Below are 16,667 nucleotides of genomic sequence, written 5' to 3' on the forward strand. Positions count from 1 at the left end.
GTTGACCGGTCTCGGGGTTTGGGAGAGGGAGTTGCCTCCCATAGCGAGGCAGCTCCTCCTCCTCCCCTGGGGGAGGAAATTATTTCTGATGTCAATGTAACTAATCGTGATTTGTTGCAGCACTGGGCTTCCTTGGGGCTTGAGGGTTCGCCCTCCAAGGAAGCCTTGTTTGACATGATCAAATTGGGAGCAGCTGTCAAACAATTGCCGACTTTAGCAGAGGTTGATCCTCTGTTTATCGTCGACGTTGTTGTGGCAGAGGCTTCTGATGAGTTGTATCAAACCTCTGCTCCTGATGTTGCTGATGTAGCTGAAGGCTTAGTTCCCCCCTCTGAACATCCTTCGAGGGAGGAACTAAGTCCAATGGTCTCTCCTGCAGGTGATTCTTCCCCTCGGGGGAGTTCACTGACAGAGACTCCTCTTTGGAGGACTGCTGGTCAGCCTGCTGACCCCACGGCCCCCAGAGGGCGTATAAGGCGTAAAGACCGCCTTCCTCTTCGTCATAGAGGACTTCCTTCGCCTCACAAGGGTGTTAGGAGGCGCCTCATCGGCTCGTCATCCCCGCAGTCCGCCGCAGAGGAACCTCGTCGTCGTTCACCGACCCTGCCAGCTACATCCCTGGACCTCTCCGCAGATCGTTCGCGATCTCCTTCGGAGGAAGGTCGTTCTTACAAAGGACACGCCGACCTTCCACCCGCCAGACCTGCTGACCTGCCGTCGCCGTTCCTGGCCACTGATGCGCTGTGGGTGCCTACGAACCCTGTTTTTATACGGGCATCAGTCCCTTCGGGGCACAAGGGACTTTCTCACATTGTGACTAAGTCCCTCCAGCTGCAGATCCTGTGATAGCGTGCCAGCGCTCACCTGCACGCCAGCTCTCACCTGCGCGTCAGCGCTCACCTGTGGTCCAACGCTCTTCTGCTCGCCAGCGCGCCACTGCGCGGCCTCATCCTGATGCGCACCCATGATCTCCTGCGCGCCAGCGCTCACCTGCGCTCCAGCGCTCACCTGCGCTCCAGCGCTCACCTGCGAGCTAGCGCTCTCCTACGCGCCAGCACTCGCCTGCACGCCAACGATCTCCTGCGCACCCACGATCTTCGGATCTGGGCGCAAAGGGGAAGGTAATCTCTTCCCCTGCTCGCCAGCGCGCCATCCTTCACCTACTACGCAGTCTCCATCGTGCGCCCACGCACCCTCCTGTTGCTGTTGCTGATGTGCGCTTTATGCGCGCCCGCGTGCAAGGGATATATTCCCTGCGTGCGCGCGCCCAACGTTATCGCCCTCACGGGCCCATCGTGATTCTGCGCGCCCTCTGCTGTCACCAGAACTTGCCCCTGTGCGCCATCGATCGCCCACGTGCCCACGCACGCCCTCACCTGCGCGCCATCGCTCACCCATGCGCGCCCTCGCCTGCATGCCATCGCTCGCCCACGCGCCAACGCTCGCCCTCGCTAACGCGCGCCCTCGCCAATGCACGCCCGCGTGCAATTTAGGTAAAATTCCATCGCGCGACCCCCAGCGCGATCCCCAGTGCAATCCCACGCGCGAGGCTGCAGGACGACGCATGGCCAGGTCATCGCCATGCATGCCCATGATCTCCTGCGCGCCAGCGCTCACCTGCGCGCTAGCGCTCTCCTACGCGCCAGCACTCGCCCGCGCGCCAGCACTTGCCTGCGCACCCACGATCTTCGGATCTGGGCGCAAAGGGGAAGGTAATCCCTTCCCCTGCTTGCCAGCGCGCCATCCTTCACCTACGTGCCATCGCGCGCCCTCCTGTTGCTGTTGCTGATGTGCGCCCTCATGCGCGCCCGCGCGCCCTCCTGTTGCTGTTGCTGATGTGCGCCCTCCTGTTGCTGTTGCTGATGTGCGCCCTCATGCGCACATATATACCCTGCGTGCGCGCGCCCAACGTTATCGCCCTCACGGGCTTATCGTGATCCTGCGCGCCCGTGTGCGAGCGCTTATTCAGCTTGCTGCGCGCCCTCTGCTGTCACCAAAACGCGCCCCTGCGCGCCATCGATTGCCCACGTGCCCACGCACGCCCTCACCTGCGCGCCATCGCTCGCCCACACGCCAACGTGTGCCCTCGCCTGCGCGCCAGCTCTCGCCCGCGTGCCCTCGCCATCGCCTACGCACGCCCGCGCACGATTTAGGTAAAATTCCATCGCGCGACCCCCAGCGGGACCCCCAGCGCGACCCCCAGCGCGATCCCCAGCGCGATCCCCAGTGCGATCCCCAGCGCGATCCCCAGTGCGATCCCACGTGCGAGGCTGTAGGACGACACACGGCCAGGTCATCGTCATCCCCCCCCCTGCTAGCGCAGAACAGCGCGCTCGCCGGAGGGAGGGAGATCTCCGGATAGGTCCAGGAACTTGCCTTCTTCTTTCCAGGCCGACCCTGCTTTGGTAACTCCTCCTAGGGATCGAACGATCCCCTTCCCTCCAGAGGGAGTATCTGACACCCCAGCTGTCAGTCGACAGCCCTGGTTTGGGCCCCTTGTCAGAGTGGTCGTACAGGCTTTTAAGCCTGTTCTCTCTGAGCTGGGACACAAATCAGTAGCAGTTTCGACTCCCTCGAAGAGGAAGAGAGGAGTAGCTGACGTGGTGACTTCTCCGAGGGCGAAGTTGACTCCTCGGAAGTCTTTGAGGAAGGCCTCCTCCCCCCCAGACTTTCTCTCCCTCCCCTTCGGACGAAGATTTCCCGTCCTCAGAGGAGTCCTGTGAGGTGAGGTGTTCCCCCATCGCACCAATGAGGGAAACCCCACCTCGCGCAGAGAACTCTTCTCGGGTAGGGGTGGAGAAGAGCCTCCCACCATCACTGCTGGAGTCCTGTATCCCTCCCAGGAGGGAGTCGAAGGACTCCGAGACGATTCCGAAGTCATCCTCAAGGATTAGACCAGAGCCAGCCAAGCCCTCGGAGAACGTCCACGAGTCCCCCCGAGAAGAGCCTTTGGGGACAGAAGACTTCGCTGCCAGCCCTTCAGGAGGAGAGCTTCAGGAGTAAGAGCATGCATTCTGGCAGGTTCTGACCCTTATGAGGAATCTCAATGGGTTCGCGGACCCAGAGATTCCTCCTCGTGAGGGCAAGGACACGGTCCTGGACCAAGTCTTTGGTACTCAAAAACCCTCTAGGGCCAGTGCGGCTTTGCCTTGGTCCCAAGGGGTTAAGAGCGCCAGGGATAAGGTCGAGGGCCAGCTCTCCGAGCTTGCTTCCTCCAGCCGGTCCAGCGCCGGTAACAAACTCCTCCCGCCTCCTCGTTTCCATCAGAGGAAGTACTTCGACATCGTGGAGGAGACTTGTTTAGCTCTTCCTTTACACCACTCTTTAGAAGAGCTTACCAGGGGAGTCCCTCTAGAGAGACTCTCCACCCGGCAAGTGTCTTTCTCGGCTACGGAGATTCTCAGCCAGGAGAAGGTGGCGAAGTGTGCCATGCAGGCAACTTCGTGGCTGGACATCTGGCTAGGATCTCTGGGCATCCTGTTACGATCTGAAGACTTGTCCAAGGAGAGTACCAGGAGGCCCATGGAGACCTTTCTACTTTCAGGCACTCGTACCATCGAGTTTCTAGCCCACCAAGTCTCGAACTTGTGGGCTAATACCATCTTGAAGCGTCGAGATGCGGTGTCTGAGAGATTCCACCTGAAAGTCCCCAGCACCGAGATCAGCAGGCTCAGACATTCTTCCATCTTGGGGATTAATCTGTTTGAGCCTAAGTATATGGAGCAGGCAGCTGAGAGGTGGAGGAAGTCCAACCAGGACTCTCTCCTACATAGGGCTTTAACATCAAAGCCCTATAAACCTCCAGCAACCCAGCAACCATGCCCTACCAAGACCACGAAACTGGCAACGGCAGCGAAGACAACGATGTCTAAGCCCTTTCCTGCCAAGGACAAGAAAGGCAAAAAGTCCTCCAGGGGAGGGAAAAATCCTAGAGGGAGTGGCCGAGGCCGCAAACGCTAGGATTGGCAGTCCCCCTGCATGTCCACTAGGGGAGGGATACCTACAAAGTTGCGCAAGCAGGTGGCAGCAACTCGGGGCCAATTCCTGGACGATTTCCGTAATCAGTCAAGGATATCGCGTCCCGTTCATAACATCTCTACCTCCCCTGACAGCGAATCTAGTGTCGTTGAGCTCCCTTGCTATGGGATCGGCAAGGGGGCAAGCCCTTCGAGCAGAAGTCGAGACCATGTTGAAGAAGGGCGTTCTCCAAGAGGTCGTCGACGGCTCCCCAGGCTTCTTCAGTCGACACTTTCTTGTAAAGAAGGCATCTGGAGGCTGGAGACCAGTCATCGACCTCTCAGCTCTGAACAGGTTTGTCAAGCAGACCCCGTTTAGCATGGAGACGGCAGACATGGTCAGACTTGCAGTGAGACCGCAAGACTTCATGTGTACACTGGATCTGAAGGACGCGTACTTCCAGATCCCAATCTATCCGTCTTCAAGGAAGTACTTAAGATTCTGCCTAGACAACAAGATCTACCAGTTCAAAGTGCTGTGTTTCGGTCTCTCCACAGCACCTCAGGTTTTCACCAGAGTGTTCACCCTGATATCGTCGTGGGCACACAGGATCGGCATCTGTCTCCTCCGTTATCTGGATGACTGGCTGATCCTAGCAGACTCGGAGTCAGCCCTTCTTCGACACCGATATAAACTTCTGGGACTTTGCCAACATCTAGGGATCATGGTAAATCTCGAGAAGTTTACTCTGCTTCCTACTCAAAGACTGGTATATCTAGGCATGATTATAGACACCAATCTCCACAAAGCCTTCCCATCAGACGACAGGATGGCAAGGCTGAGGAGGGTCGCGAGTCCTTTCCTCAGACGAGAAGAACTCCCTGCCCAATCGTGGTTATGTCTCCTCGGTCACCTCTCATCCCTGGCCCGTCTAGTTCCCAACGGTTGCCTCAGAATGAGATCTCTGCAATGGCGACTCAAGTCCCGGTGGAATCAAGGACACGATTCCCCGGACGTCATGATCCCTATGGGTCCTGCAGAACGGATGGATCTTCAGTGGTGGGTGACAGACAAGAACCTATGAAGGGGAGTGGATCTGCTTGTCCTCCCCCCGGATTTGATGTTGTTCTCGGACGCTTCAAAGAAAGGGTGGGGGGCCCACGTTCTGCACCACAGGACCTCAGGCCTGTGGTCAGAATCAGAAAAGTGCCTCATATAAATCTGCTAGAAATGAAGGCTGTTTTTCTGGCCCTTCAACAGTTCCAACAATACTTGGCGGGTCACTCTGTGGTGGTGATGAGCGACAACACCACAGTTGTGGCTTACATCAACAAGCAGGGAGGTACCTTTTCAGAGCAGCTATCCCATCTCGCAGTATAGATATTGAGATGGACCAAAGTCCACTCGATTCCACTTTCGGCTCGCTTCATTCCAGGCAAGAGGAATGTGCTCGCCGACAGTCTGAGCAGAGCGTCTCAGATAGTGAGTACCGAGTGGTCTTTGGATCATCTAGTAGCCAACAAAGTCCTGACTTTGTGGGGTTCCCCGACTGTGGATCTGTTCGCTACAGCCCTGAATTTCAAGCTCCCGCTGTACTGCTCCCCAGTCCCGGATCCCAAGGCACTCTGGCAAGATGCCTTCCAACAACGGTGGGACAACATCGACATATACGCCTTTCCCCCGTTCTGTCTGATGAGGAGGGTACTCAACAAGACCAGAATATCGGTCAACCTCTCGATGACCCTGATAGCTCCGCTATGGCATCATGCGGAATGGTTTCCGAACCTTCTGCAACTCCTAACGGAACTTCCAAGAGAACTCCCTCCACGACACGAGCTACTCAAACAACCACACGCCAAAAACTTTCACAAAGCCGTAACTTCGCTTCGACTTCACGCCTGGAGACTAGCTAGCATCTCCTCGCAGAGAGAGGATTTTCGCAACAAGTTGCGAACAGGATGTCTGGACTCCTGCGAAGGTCATCCGCAGGGGTCTACCAGGTAAAGTGGAGAGTTTTCTGTGGTTGGTGTTGTGGAAGGGGTATCTCTCCACTCGATGCCACTATTCCAGCAATAGCGGAGTTCTTCGTGTATTTGCGAGAAGAAATGCACCTTTCAGTCTCGGCAGTGAAAGGCTATCGCTCAGCCTTAAGTCTTGCCTTCAGGCTCAAAGGAGTGGACATTTCTTCTTCACTGGAACTTTCCCTACTCATACGAAGTTATGAACTTACCTGCCCTCAGTTGGAAGGGAGACCTCCTCCATGGAACGTGGTTCTAGTTCTCAGGTCTCTTAAGAGACCTCCCTACGAACCATTACGCCAGGCTTCAGATCGCCACCTAACATGGAAGACGGTGTTCCTACTAGCTTTGGCCTCGGCCAAGCGAGTCAGTGAACTTCATGGTCTTTCGTACGACATCGCCCATTCAAGGGGATGGGGGGAGGTAACGTTCAGGTTCGTCCCTGAGTTTGTTGCTAAGACTCAGAATCTGGGAGTGCCGGACCCACGGTTCGACTCTTTCCAGGTTTTAAGTCTTCGTTCTGTAACAGATGACCCAGACCATCTCCTACTGTGCCCTGTAGGGAGTCTAAGGCTATATCTTAAAAGAACGGCTGCAGTTCGTCCCCAAGTGCAGCCATTGTTTGTGAGCACTGGAGGACGAAGAGGAGGGCTACCAAGAATACCATTTCGGCATGGATTCGTAAGGTAATCCATCTATCCCTGAATCCTGACCCTCCTCCGTCACGTCGCCCTAGAGCACATGATGTCAGGGGCGTAGCTACGTTCCTGGCCTTCAAAAAGAACTTCTCAGTGACGCAGGTTCTACAAGCAGGGGTGTGGAAGCGTCAGACGACCTTCACGGACCACTACCTGCAAGACGTGACCCACAGGAGGCTCGATACATTCTCTATCGGCCCTGTGGTGGCTGCACAACAGCTGGTTTAAACCTCAGGCTCCTTAATGGACAAGTAGCAGAAGGTTGAGGGCATTGTTACCCGGTCTTAGTCTGCATGAATGAAAAGGTATGTCTGGCCCTTATTCTTTTCTTCATCCTCCCCTCTCTTGGGGAAAGCAGCATCCTGGTCTCTGCACAGCTGACCTCAAACCACTGCAGGTAAACCATGTTTCCTTGTGTTCCTAGTATTAAGCTAATACTGTCACGTCCCCATACCCTGACGAGGTGGTATTGGGAGAGTCCTAGCCTAAGTTTCCATCTAAAGGACTTCAGGTCAACTTCCTAGCCGAGTCACTCTTCAAACCTTCACACACAGCTTACGTAGGCCGTAGCCCTTGCATAGCAAGGTGCTAGCGAGGTGCAGGGACTCCTTATTGTTGAGTGCTGACACACTCAGATACTGAGTCCCCGGGCAAAGCCAAAAGCCAGTACTGTCCGGGACTTACCACCCTTCCTAAGGGTTGAGTCACCCATATTAAATAGCGTGGTTTGTATTTCAGTTACTGAACAAATGACAAATTCGTAGGTAATTTGTATTTTTCCTAACTATACAAACCTTAGCTATGCCCGCCAGCCCTATCCCCCGTGAAGTCCTACCTCTTAAGCAAAGTGAACTCAGCACAGGTGTGTGTTTGGAGGGGGGGATAGCAAGCTACCCTCCCTACCCCCCGCTAATTAGCGGTGGAGTAGTAAACCCTCGTTAAAATTCTAATGGCTCGTCATTTCAGCTACGCCGAAAGTAATTACCCATATTAAATGGCTAAGGTTTGTATAGTTAGGAAAAATACAAATTACCTACGAATTTGTAATTTTTGCAGTATCTTTGGTGATGTACTCACATTGGTTATTGGCTTTCGCTTGATTCGATTTGCTTACGGATTCTCTTGAACCTTTTTTGATTTTGAATTACTTTGACCATTGCTTGTTTTGATCTCTCTCTTAAATATTTCCAAAATGGCTTACCCTTCCCCAGCTTATAGAAAGTGTGTGAAAGGCTGTAAAACCTGCCTTCCTAAAGCCTCTATCAATCCCCACTCCATTTTTACTAAATGTAGAGGTAATGTTTGTCAGTTAAGGGATCGATGTGATGAATGTATTTTGTTGTCCGAGAGTGAGTGGCTGGATTTTGACCATTACACTCGTAAGTTAGAGAGAGATAGAGTTAGACATAGTTCTTCTCGCTCTAGAGAATTATCCTCTTCCCGTGTCACTGAACCTAATCCTTCCCCTGTAGTGGTAGTTCCTGATCCCACTACTGTTACTGCTGAGCCTACACTTGAGGACATGATGATCGCTATTCAAGCCCTTGGTGTTAGGGTTGAGTCGCTTGCTACGGACAGGAACCAACTTATGTCCGATGTTAATCAGCTTTAAAAGTGCCAGTATTAGTGCCAAAAGTGCGGTTAATGTGTTCAGTCCTGTGAAGGGTGCGTCTGCTCAAACCTGTCGTTCACCTAGCCTTAGACTTCCAAGCTCCCCAACCCCTGGGAGAAGGAATGTCGATCGGCGAAAGGGAACGAGAGGCGTAGTCGCTCGAGCAGACGTCCCCTCGAGCGTACCTGTTGACGTTTCACGGGACGCTCGCCCTCACCATGGGAAAGGTGAGGTTAAGTTTACCTCATCTTAAGACGACGCAGTGGCCAGCAAGCAGTCGAATCGTGACTGGCGTCAAGTTTCTAGACCTCTCAAAAGGAAAATGGTTGCAGTAGATCAGCGTCGCGTTTTATCGCCTCAAGCGCTGGCTGTAGTCATTGGAGCAGTCCAGAGCGTTTTCCTTCTTCTTAAGAAGGTTCTCCTGCTAAACGTCCTGTTAGAACGTCTGCCTCTGACAAGCGTCCAGCCCAGCCTATTGCTGAACAAGTTCCTGGATCCGTTATTCCTTCAGTTCATGCTCCGCCGCCACCATCTGACTGGTTGTCGTCCTCTGGGTGATCTACGCGTGACCCGAGCGATGAAGAAGGCGATTTTGTTGCTGACGTTTCTGCTCCAACTTTACCACAAGTTGACCCTACGTTGAGTTTGCTACAGGACATGCCGCTTAATTTTTCCTCGTTTATGCAGACGTATCACTCTGCTGATAAGGGAGTAACTCATCAAGTTCCCGAACGTCAGGAAGCTTCTCAGCTTGGACGTCGTAACTCTGATAAGTTTGACCTCAAACGTCAAGCTTCCAGGCGTGAAGCTGAGCTTCAAGCGAACGAAGAAGCTTGTGAAAGCGTTCGCCATGCAGCTAAACGTGACGCCGAACGGCAAGTTAAGCGTGACATTGAACGTCAATCACGTGACGCCACACATCAAGTTAGACGCGACGCCGAACGTCAAGTTGATCGTGACGCCAAGCGTCAAGTTGATGCTGAATGTCAAGCTGTCGAACGTGACGCCAAGCGTAAAGATCGCACAGTCAAAAGTCAGGCCTGCAAAGACATCTCTATTTCAGCTGGAGTCTTGTCGGAGGAAGAGGTTGATGATCCCCTTCCCTCGGCTGACCTTTTGGAAGACTTCTCGGTGGGAGAAGAGCCTAAGACCACACAGCATTCTTTGGATCTTAAGAAAATTATGAAAGTGTTTACGGAAGTGTTTCCTAATCACTTTGTTCCTGTTGCTCCACGCTCCCCCCCTTCGGAGTTTACCCTGGGGACGGCAGCTCAGGTGCCTATTTTTACCAAGATGGTTCTTTCTAGATCATTGAAAAGAGCCTTAAGACTGTTGGGAGACTGGTTGCAGTCCAAGAAAGATCTAGGCAAGTCTGCTTTCTCTTTTCCTCCAGCTAGACTAGCTTCCAGGTCAAGCGTGGGGTACGAGACAGGAGAAGTTCTCGGCTTGGGAGTTCCTGCCTCTGCCCAGGGAGACTTCTCAAGCCTTGTAGACTCTTCTCGTCGGTTGGCCATGAGACGGACTAAGATTTACTGGACGACTTCTGAACTCGATCATCTTCTCAAAGGCGTCTTCAGAGCTTTCGAGGTTTTCAACTTTCTCGATTGGACTCTGGGAGCCTTGGGGAAGAAAGTTTCGACTTTTAAGAATACTGACACTGATAGTATTATTCAGATTATGTCGTGTATGGATAAAGCTGTTAGAGATGGCTCTAATGAATTAGCAGCCCTATTTACAGCTGGAGTTCTTAAGAAAAGACCACAGATGTGTTCTTTCCTTTCCATGGGTGTCACCCCTTGTCAGAAGTCTGAGTTGCTGTTTGCACCTCTTTCTCCATCTCTGTTTCCGCAGGAACTTGTGAAAGAGGTTGCTTCCTCTTTAGCCCAGAAGGCCACCCATGATTTGGTCTTCAAGACAGCACGGAAAGTACTTCCGACTTCTTTTCCTAGCCACAAACCGAAAGTAGAAACTCCTTTTCCTCAGTTTACACAGACCTTTCGAGGTAGATCCGTCAGTAGGGGTAGCTCCAGACCCGACGGGAGAAGAGCAATAAGGAGGGGATCAAGATCTGGGCAAAGCAGAGTCTGACTGCTTTCTCCTTCCGACAGCAGTAGGTGCTAGACTGAACAACTTCTGGCGGGCCTGGGAGAGAAGGGGAGCAGACCCTTGGTCCGTTCTTTTGCTGAAGGAGGGATACAAGATTCCTTTCATAAAGAAACCCCCTTTAGTTCAAGATCCGATAGATCTCTCTCCCAGATACCGAGAGGACTCAAAGAGGCAGGCATTGCTGCTACAAGTGTCCCTCTTGTTGGAGAAAGGGGCAGTAGAGAGGGTGCAGGACTTACAGTCACCAGGATTTTACAACCGCCTATTCCTAGTTCCCGAGAACTTGGGGGGACGGAGACCAGTCCTTGATGTAAGTGTACTCAACGCTTTCATTCGGAAAACAAAGTTGTTCCGTAACTGAAATACAAACCACGCTATTTACATGGGATAATTACTTCGGCGTAGCTGAAATAACGAGCCATAAGAATTTTAACGAGGGTTTACTACCCCTCCGCTAGTTTTGGCTCGGAGAGACGACAGACCTGTCTGCGCTCTCCTCCGTTTTTGGCTGTCATAATCTGTTTTGCTTTTTCTTTCAGTGTGTGTTTGAAGTTGGCCTCTATTCTTTCATCATGTGTACGTGCCCTGGACAAGCCGGCCGCCCTTGTGGTACCTTTATGTCGGCCTTGGACACCGATCCTCACTCCTTATGCCCTCAGTGTAGGGGCCAACGGTGTGATAGATCTAACGTATGTATCGAGTGTAGGGAGTGGTCTACCTCCCAGTGGGAAAGGTTTGCCCGGCGACGCAAGAAGGCTAAAAGGGATATTTCTCCTTCAGAGGCTCCTTTGAAGAGAGAAAATCCCAAGACTTCTTCTTCCGTAGCCCTTTCCTCCTCCTAAGCTCCCACTCGAGCGGTCTCTCCCGAGAGGCCGGCGAGTGGTAGCGTAGACCGTATTGCTGTTGACCGATCCCGGGGTGCGGGAGAGGTAGTTGCCTCCCATAGCGAGGCAGCTGCTCCTCCTCCCCCGGAGGAGGATTTAAATATTGATTTTCCTGTTAATAATAATGATTTATTACAGTTTTGGGCTTCCTTGGGGCTTCAGGGTTCGCCCTCCAGGGAAGCCCTGTTTGACATGATCAAACTGGGTGCGGCTGTTAAACAATCGCCAACGACAGCAGAGATAGATCCTTTGTCGGTCATTGACGTTGTTGTGACGGAGGCATCGAGTGGTTCTGCTCAAACTCCTGTGCCTGTTGTTGCTGAGGGAGCTGAAGGCTTAGGTTCCCCCTCCGAACATCCTTCAAGGGAGGAACTAAGTCCTGCGGTCTCTTCTGCCGGTGATTCTCCCCCCCTGGGGGAGTTCACTAACAGAGATTCCTCTGCGGAGGCCCTACGAAGGTCAGAGTTCTGATCCAACGGCCCCTCGTGGGCGTATAAGGCGGAAGGCTCGCCCTCCCCTTTGCCGTAGAGGCCTTCCTTCTCCTCACAAGGGAGTTAGGAGGCGCCTCTTCGGCTCGTCATCCCCGCAGTCCTCTGCGGAGGAGACAACTCACCGATCACCGTTCCTGCCAGCTATCTCCTTAGACCTCTCCAGGGATCGTTCGCGATCCCCGTCGGAGGATGGTCGTCCTTCAGGACTTTGTATCCAGTCACCCTACAGACATGCTGTCCTGCCATCTCCTTTCAAGGAGGATGCGCGCCACGTGCCAACTAAACCTGTCATTGCGCAGGCACCGGTCCCATCGGGGCAAAAGGGCAATGAGTTGTACCAACCGTGTGTCACACAATTGTACATAATTATTTTGTATATATTATGCTTGTATCTGCGCTCTTCCCTCGCACTAAAAAGAACCTGAATGATCATGTCTCCGGTTTTGCTCTGTAATATTGTCTGTCTCTCGAACATGTTATGTCCTGTTGCCTTGAGGTTTTGTATATAAAGGAGAGTGTTCCTTAATAAACAACTCAGTTGATTGCATCCTGCCTTTGAGTTCACAACCCTCTCTCGGCCCGTCACATTGGTGGGTCACTCCGGGGTCACCAACGTGACGTAAAGGAGAGTGTTCCTTAATAAACAACTCAGTTGATTGCATCCTGCCTTTGAGTTCACAACCCTCTCTCGGCCCGTCACATTGGTGGGTCACTCCGGGGTCACCAATGTGACGGGCCGAGAGAGGGTTGTGAACTCAAAGGCAGGATGCAATCAACTGAGTTGTTTATTAAGGAACACTCTCCTTTATATACAAAACTTCAAGGCAACAGGACATAACATGTTCGAGAGACAGACAATATTACAGAGCAAAACCGGAGACATGATCATTCAGGTTCTTTTTAGTGCGAGGGAAGAGCGCAGATACAAGCATAATATATACAAAATAATTATGTACAATTGTGTGACACACGGTTGGTACAGAGTGCAAAACTGCGCATCATTCCCTTGCGCGCCAGGTTATACCTGCGCGCCCTCCTGCTGTTGCCGCTGACCCTGATTTATCGCCACGGCGCTCACATGCGCGCGTGCGCGCAAATGTTCTAGTTAAACGCCAGGGTTCCCCTGCACGCCCGCGCCCATCAGCTGTTCCTGAGATAGCGCTCCCGCGCCCACCTGCTCACACCCGCTCGCCTGCGCACACGCGCCCAGCAGTTCCTGACAAATGCGCGGTCCAAGAGGCACCTAAGTTAGCGCACAGGCGCTCACAGGTGTCTCTAGACGACAAACGCGCGGTCCAAGACGCACCTAAGTTAACGCACAGGCACTCACAGGTGTCTGTGGACCCCCAACACTTATACTACTAAGAGTGATGCGCGCCAACCTCGCCCTGTTCCTGTTATAGCGCTCGCCAACGCACCAGCGCGCTTCTACATCACAGAGCGCAGTCCAGGAAGTTCTCAAGATAGCGCACGGGCGCTCACGGGTTCCCCTGGACTCTCTGCTAACGGCGCGCAGTATAAAAACTGTGCACAATGTTCCAGTAGCACGCGAGGTTCCAGCTGCGCGCCCAGTTCCAATCGCACACGACGCGCGCCCATCCCAACAGCGCACACCTACACAGCCAGTTCCTGCTGCGCACCCATCGTAACAAAGCACACCTGTGCGCCCACATCCTGATGCGCGCCATGCGCGCCCGGCTATCTCACGATCGCCTAAGGCAGCTGCACAACCTGCACACCTCTCGCCTGCGCGCCAACTCGCGAAATCTCCCTCGCGCTGTTGCCAGGCGGCTGCAATCGCGCCCACGCCCAGTCGTTACAGACACGCGCCAGCATGCTACCGCGCACTCGCGCTCATCTCATCAGTAGCCCATCAGCCCACTGCGCGCCCTCGCATCCAGCCTTCTACTCCTCCTCATAAGATAGCTCCTGTGCACCAAACGTCCTCGCCATCTCCTACGCGCTCCCGCGCAACCACGCGCCCGCGCCCTCAACCTCGCACGCGCACGCCCACACTCACGCGCGTGCGCACGAGCGCGAATATCCTGCTACGCACGATTCTTTTACGCGCGATCCAGATTAGGGCTTTTCATGCGATCACCAGCGTGATCGGTGCAACGATCGCCAACGCCATCACGCCCGAGTTACATCTGGGGTACAGGCGGACAGGTCAACATCGCGCTCCCCTCCCCGCAAGCGCAGAACAGCGCGCTCGCCAGAGGAGGGGAGGTTTCCGGACAGGTCAAAGGATCTTTCTTCTTCCTTCATTGCAGATTCTCAACAGGCGAACCCTCATGTGTCGACTCCTCCAAGGGATCGAACGATCCCCTTCCCTCCAGAGGGAGTATCTGACAGCGCAACTGTCAGCCAGCAGCCCTGGTTTGGTACCATTGTCAGTGCGCTTAAGCAGGCAATGAAGCCTGTGCTTTCTGACTTGGGTCACAAATCAGTAGCAACTTCTTCCCCCCTGAGGAGGAAGAGAGGAGTCCCAGACGTGGTAACTTCTCCAAGAACTATCCTGTCCCCTCGCAAGTCCTTACGTAAGGCTCCTACCCCACCTCAGACTTTCTCTCCCTCCTCTGCGGATGAGTATTACCCATCCTCAGGAGAGCCGGAAGATCCGGTCCGTTCCCCCATCGCACCAATGGGGGAAACTCCGCCGCTTCCTGAGAAGTCCCCTCGTGTAGAGGTGGCGAAGGCCTTATATCCTTCATTGCTGGAGTCCTGCATTCCTCCTAGGAGGGAGCCGAAGGACTCGAAGACTGTTCCCAAGTCTTCCGCAAGGACCCGACAGGAACCAGATAGACCTTTGGAGAACGTCCACGAGTCTCCCCAGGAAGAGCCTCTGGGGACGGGAGACTTCGCTGCCAGTCTGTCAGGAGGAGAGCACCAGGAGTCAGAACATGTGTTGTGCCAAGTCCTGATCCTCATGAGTAACCTCAATGGGATCCCAGACCCAGAGATTCCTCCTCGTGAAGGGAAGGATACGGTCCTGGACCGAATCTACGGCACCCAGAAACCCTCTAGGGCCAGTGCAGCTTTGCCCTGGTCTCAGGGGATGAAGAGTGCCAGAGACAAGGTTGAGGGCCAGCTCTCTGAGCTTGCCTCCTCCAATAGATTCAGTGCCGGTAACAAGCTCCTCCCTCCTCCTCGAGTACATCAGAGGAGGTACTTTGAAATCCTAGAGGAGACTTGTTTGAGTCTTCCAGTACACCATTCGTTGGAAGAACTCACTAGGGAAGTCCCTCTTGAGAGACTCCAACCGGCAAGTGTCCTATTCTGCAACTGAGATCCTAAGCCAGGAGAAAGTTGCGAAGTGCAGGCAACTTCGTGGCTGGACATCTAGCTGGAATCTCTGGGCATCCTGGTACGTTCTGAGGACCTGTCCAAAGAAAGTACCAGGAAGGCACTGGAGAAATTCTTACACTAAGGCACGCAAACCATCGAGTTTCTGGCCCATCAATTCTCGAGCTTGTGGGCCAACACGATTCTCAAGCGTCGGGACGCAGTGGCTGAGAGGTTCCACCAGCAGGCTCAGACACTCTTCCGTTCTCGGTAAGAGCTTGTTTGAGCCAAAGGACGTGGAGCTAGCCTCTTGAGAGGTGGAGGAAGTCCAATCAGGACTCCCTCATCCACAAGGCCCTGACATCGAGGCCTTACAAACCTCCAGCAGCTCAGCAACCCCGTCCAGCTAAGGACACTAGGAAGACAACGACAACGACAGCGAAGCAGAAGGTGTCTAAGCCCTTTCCTGCCAAGGGCAGAAGGGGCAAGAAGTCCTCCAAGGGAGGAGGCAAGAATCCTGGAGGGAACGGCCAAGGCCGTAAACGCTAGGATTGGCAGTCCCCCTGCATGTCCACCAGTGGGGGGATGCCTACAAAGTTGCGCGACAAGGTGGCAGCAACTCGGGGCAGGTACCTGGACGATTTCCGTAATCAGTCAGGGTTATCGCGTCCCGTTCATCTCATGTCTACCGGCCCTGACAGCGAATCCAGTGTCATTGAGCTCCCTTACCATGGGATCGGTAAAGGGACAGGCCCTCCGGGCAGAAGTCCAGACCATGTTGAAGAAGGACGCTCTCCAAGAGGTTGTGGACGGGTCCCCAGGCTTCTACAGTCAACTCTTTCTTGTGAGAAAGGTGACTGGAGGCTGGATACCAGTCATCGACCTCTCGACACTGAACGGGTTTGTCAAACAGATTCCGTTAAGTATGGAGACGGCAGACACGGTCAGGCTTGCAGTGAGACCACAAGACTTCATGTGCACACTGGACCTGAAGGACACGTACTTCCAGATCCCAGTCCACCCATCTTCAAGGAAGTACTTAAGATTCTGCCTAGACGACAAGATCTACCAGTTCAAGGTGCTGTGTTTCGGTCTCTCCATAGCACCCCAAGTGTTCACCAAGGTGTTCACCCTGATTTCATCAAGGGCTCACAGGATTGGCATCCGTCTCCTCCGTTATCTGGACGACTGGCTGATCCTAGCAGACTCGAAGGCAACCCTTCTTCGCCACCGAGACAAGCTTCTCGAACTTTGCCAAGATCTAGGGATCATGGTAAACCTCGAGAAGTCCTCTCTGCAGCCCTCTCAGAGACTGGTATACCTAGGCATGGTCATAGACACCAATCTCCATAAAGCCTTTCCATCAGATGACAGGATAGCAAGGCTGAGGAAGGTCGCGAGATCTTTCCTCACACGAGAAGAACTTCCAGCCCAAACGTGGTTACGTCTCTTCGGCCATCTCTCCTCCCTGGCCCGTCTGGTTCCCAACAGTCACCTCAGAATGAGATCTCTCCAGTGGCGACTCAAGTCACGGTGGAATCAAGGACACGATTCCCCGGACACCCTGATCCCTATGGGACAACCGGAACAGACAGATCTCCAGTGGTGGGTGGCAG

The 16,667-nt window shown here is 53.7% G+C and overlaps 2 protein-coding genes across 2 annotated transcripts in view; one reads left to right on the forward strand and one right to left on the reverse strand.

Moving 5' to 3' along the window:
• Window positions 1–16,667, reverse strand: part of LOC137656682 (zinc finger protein 91-like) — a 430,152-nt gene that overhangs the window by 198,842 nt on the left and 214,643 nt on the right. The gene's annotated exons all lie outside the window — the stretch shown is intronic.
• The window catches only part of LOC137656680 (5'-AMP-activated protein kinase subunit beta-1-like), a 108,212-nt gene that overhangs the window by 28,351 nt on the left and 63,194 nt on the right, over window positions 1–16,667 (forward strand). The window lies entirely within an intron of this gene.

This window comes from Palaemon carinicauda, chromosome 17 (assembly GCF_036898095.1).
Source record: "Palaemon carinicauda isolate YSFRI2023 chromosome 17, ASM3689809v2, whole genome shotgun sequence".
In the NCBI taxonomy this organism is placed as follows: domain Eukaryota; kingdom Metazoa; phylum Arthropoda; class Malacostraca; order Decapoda; family Palaemonidae; genus Palaemon; species Palaemon carinicauda.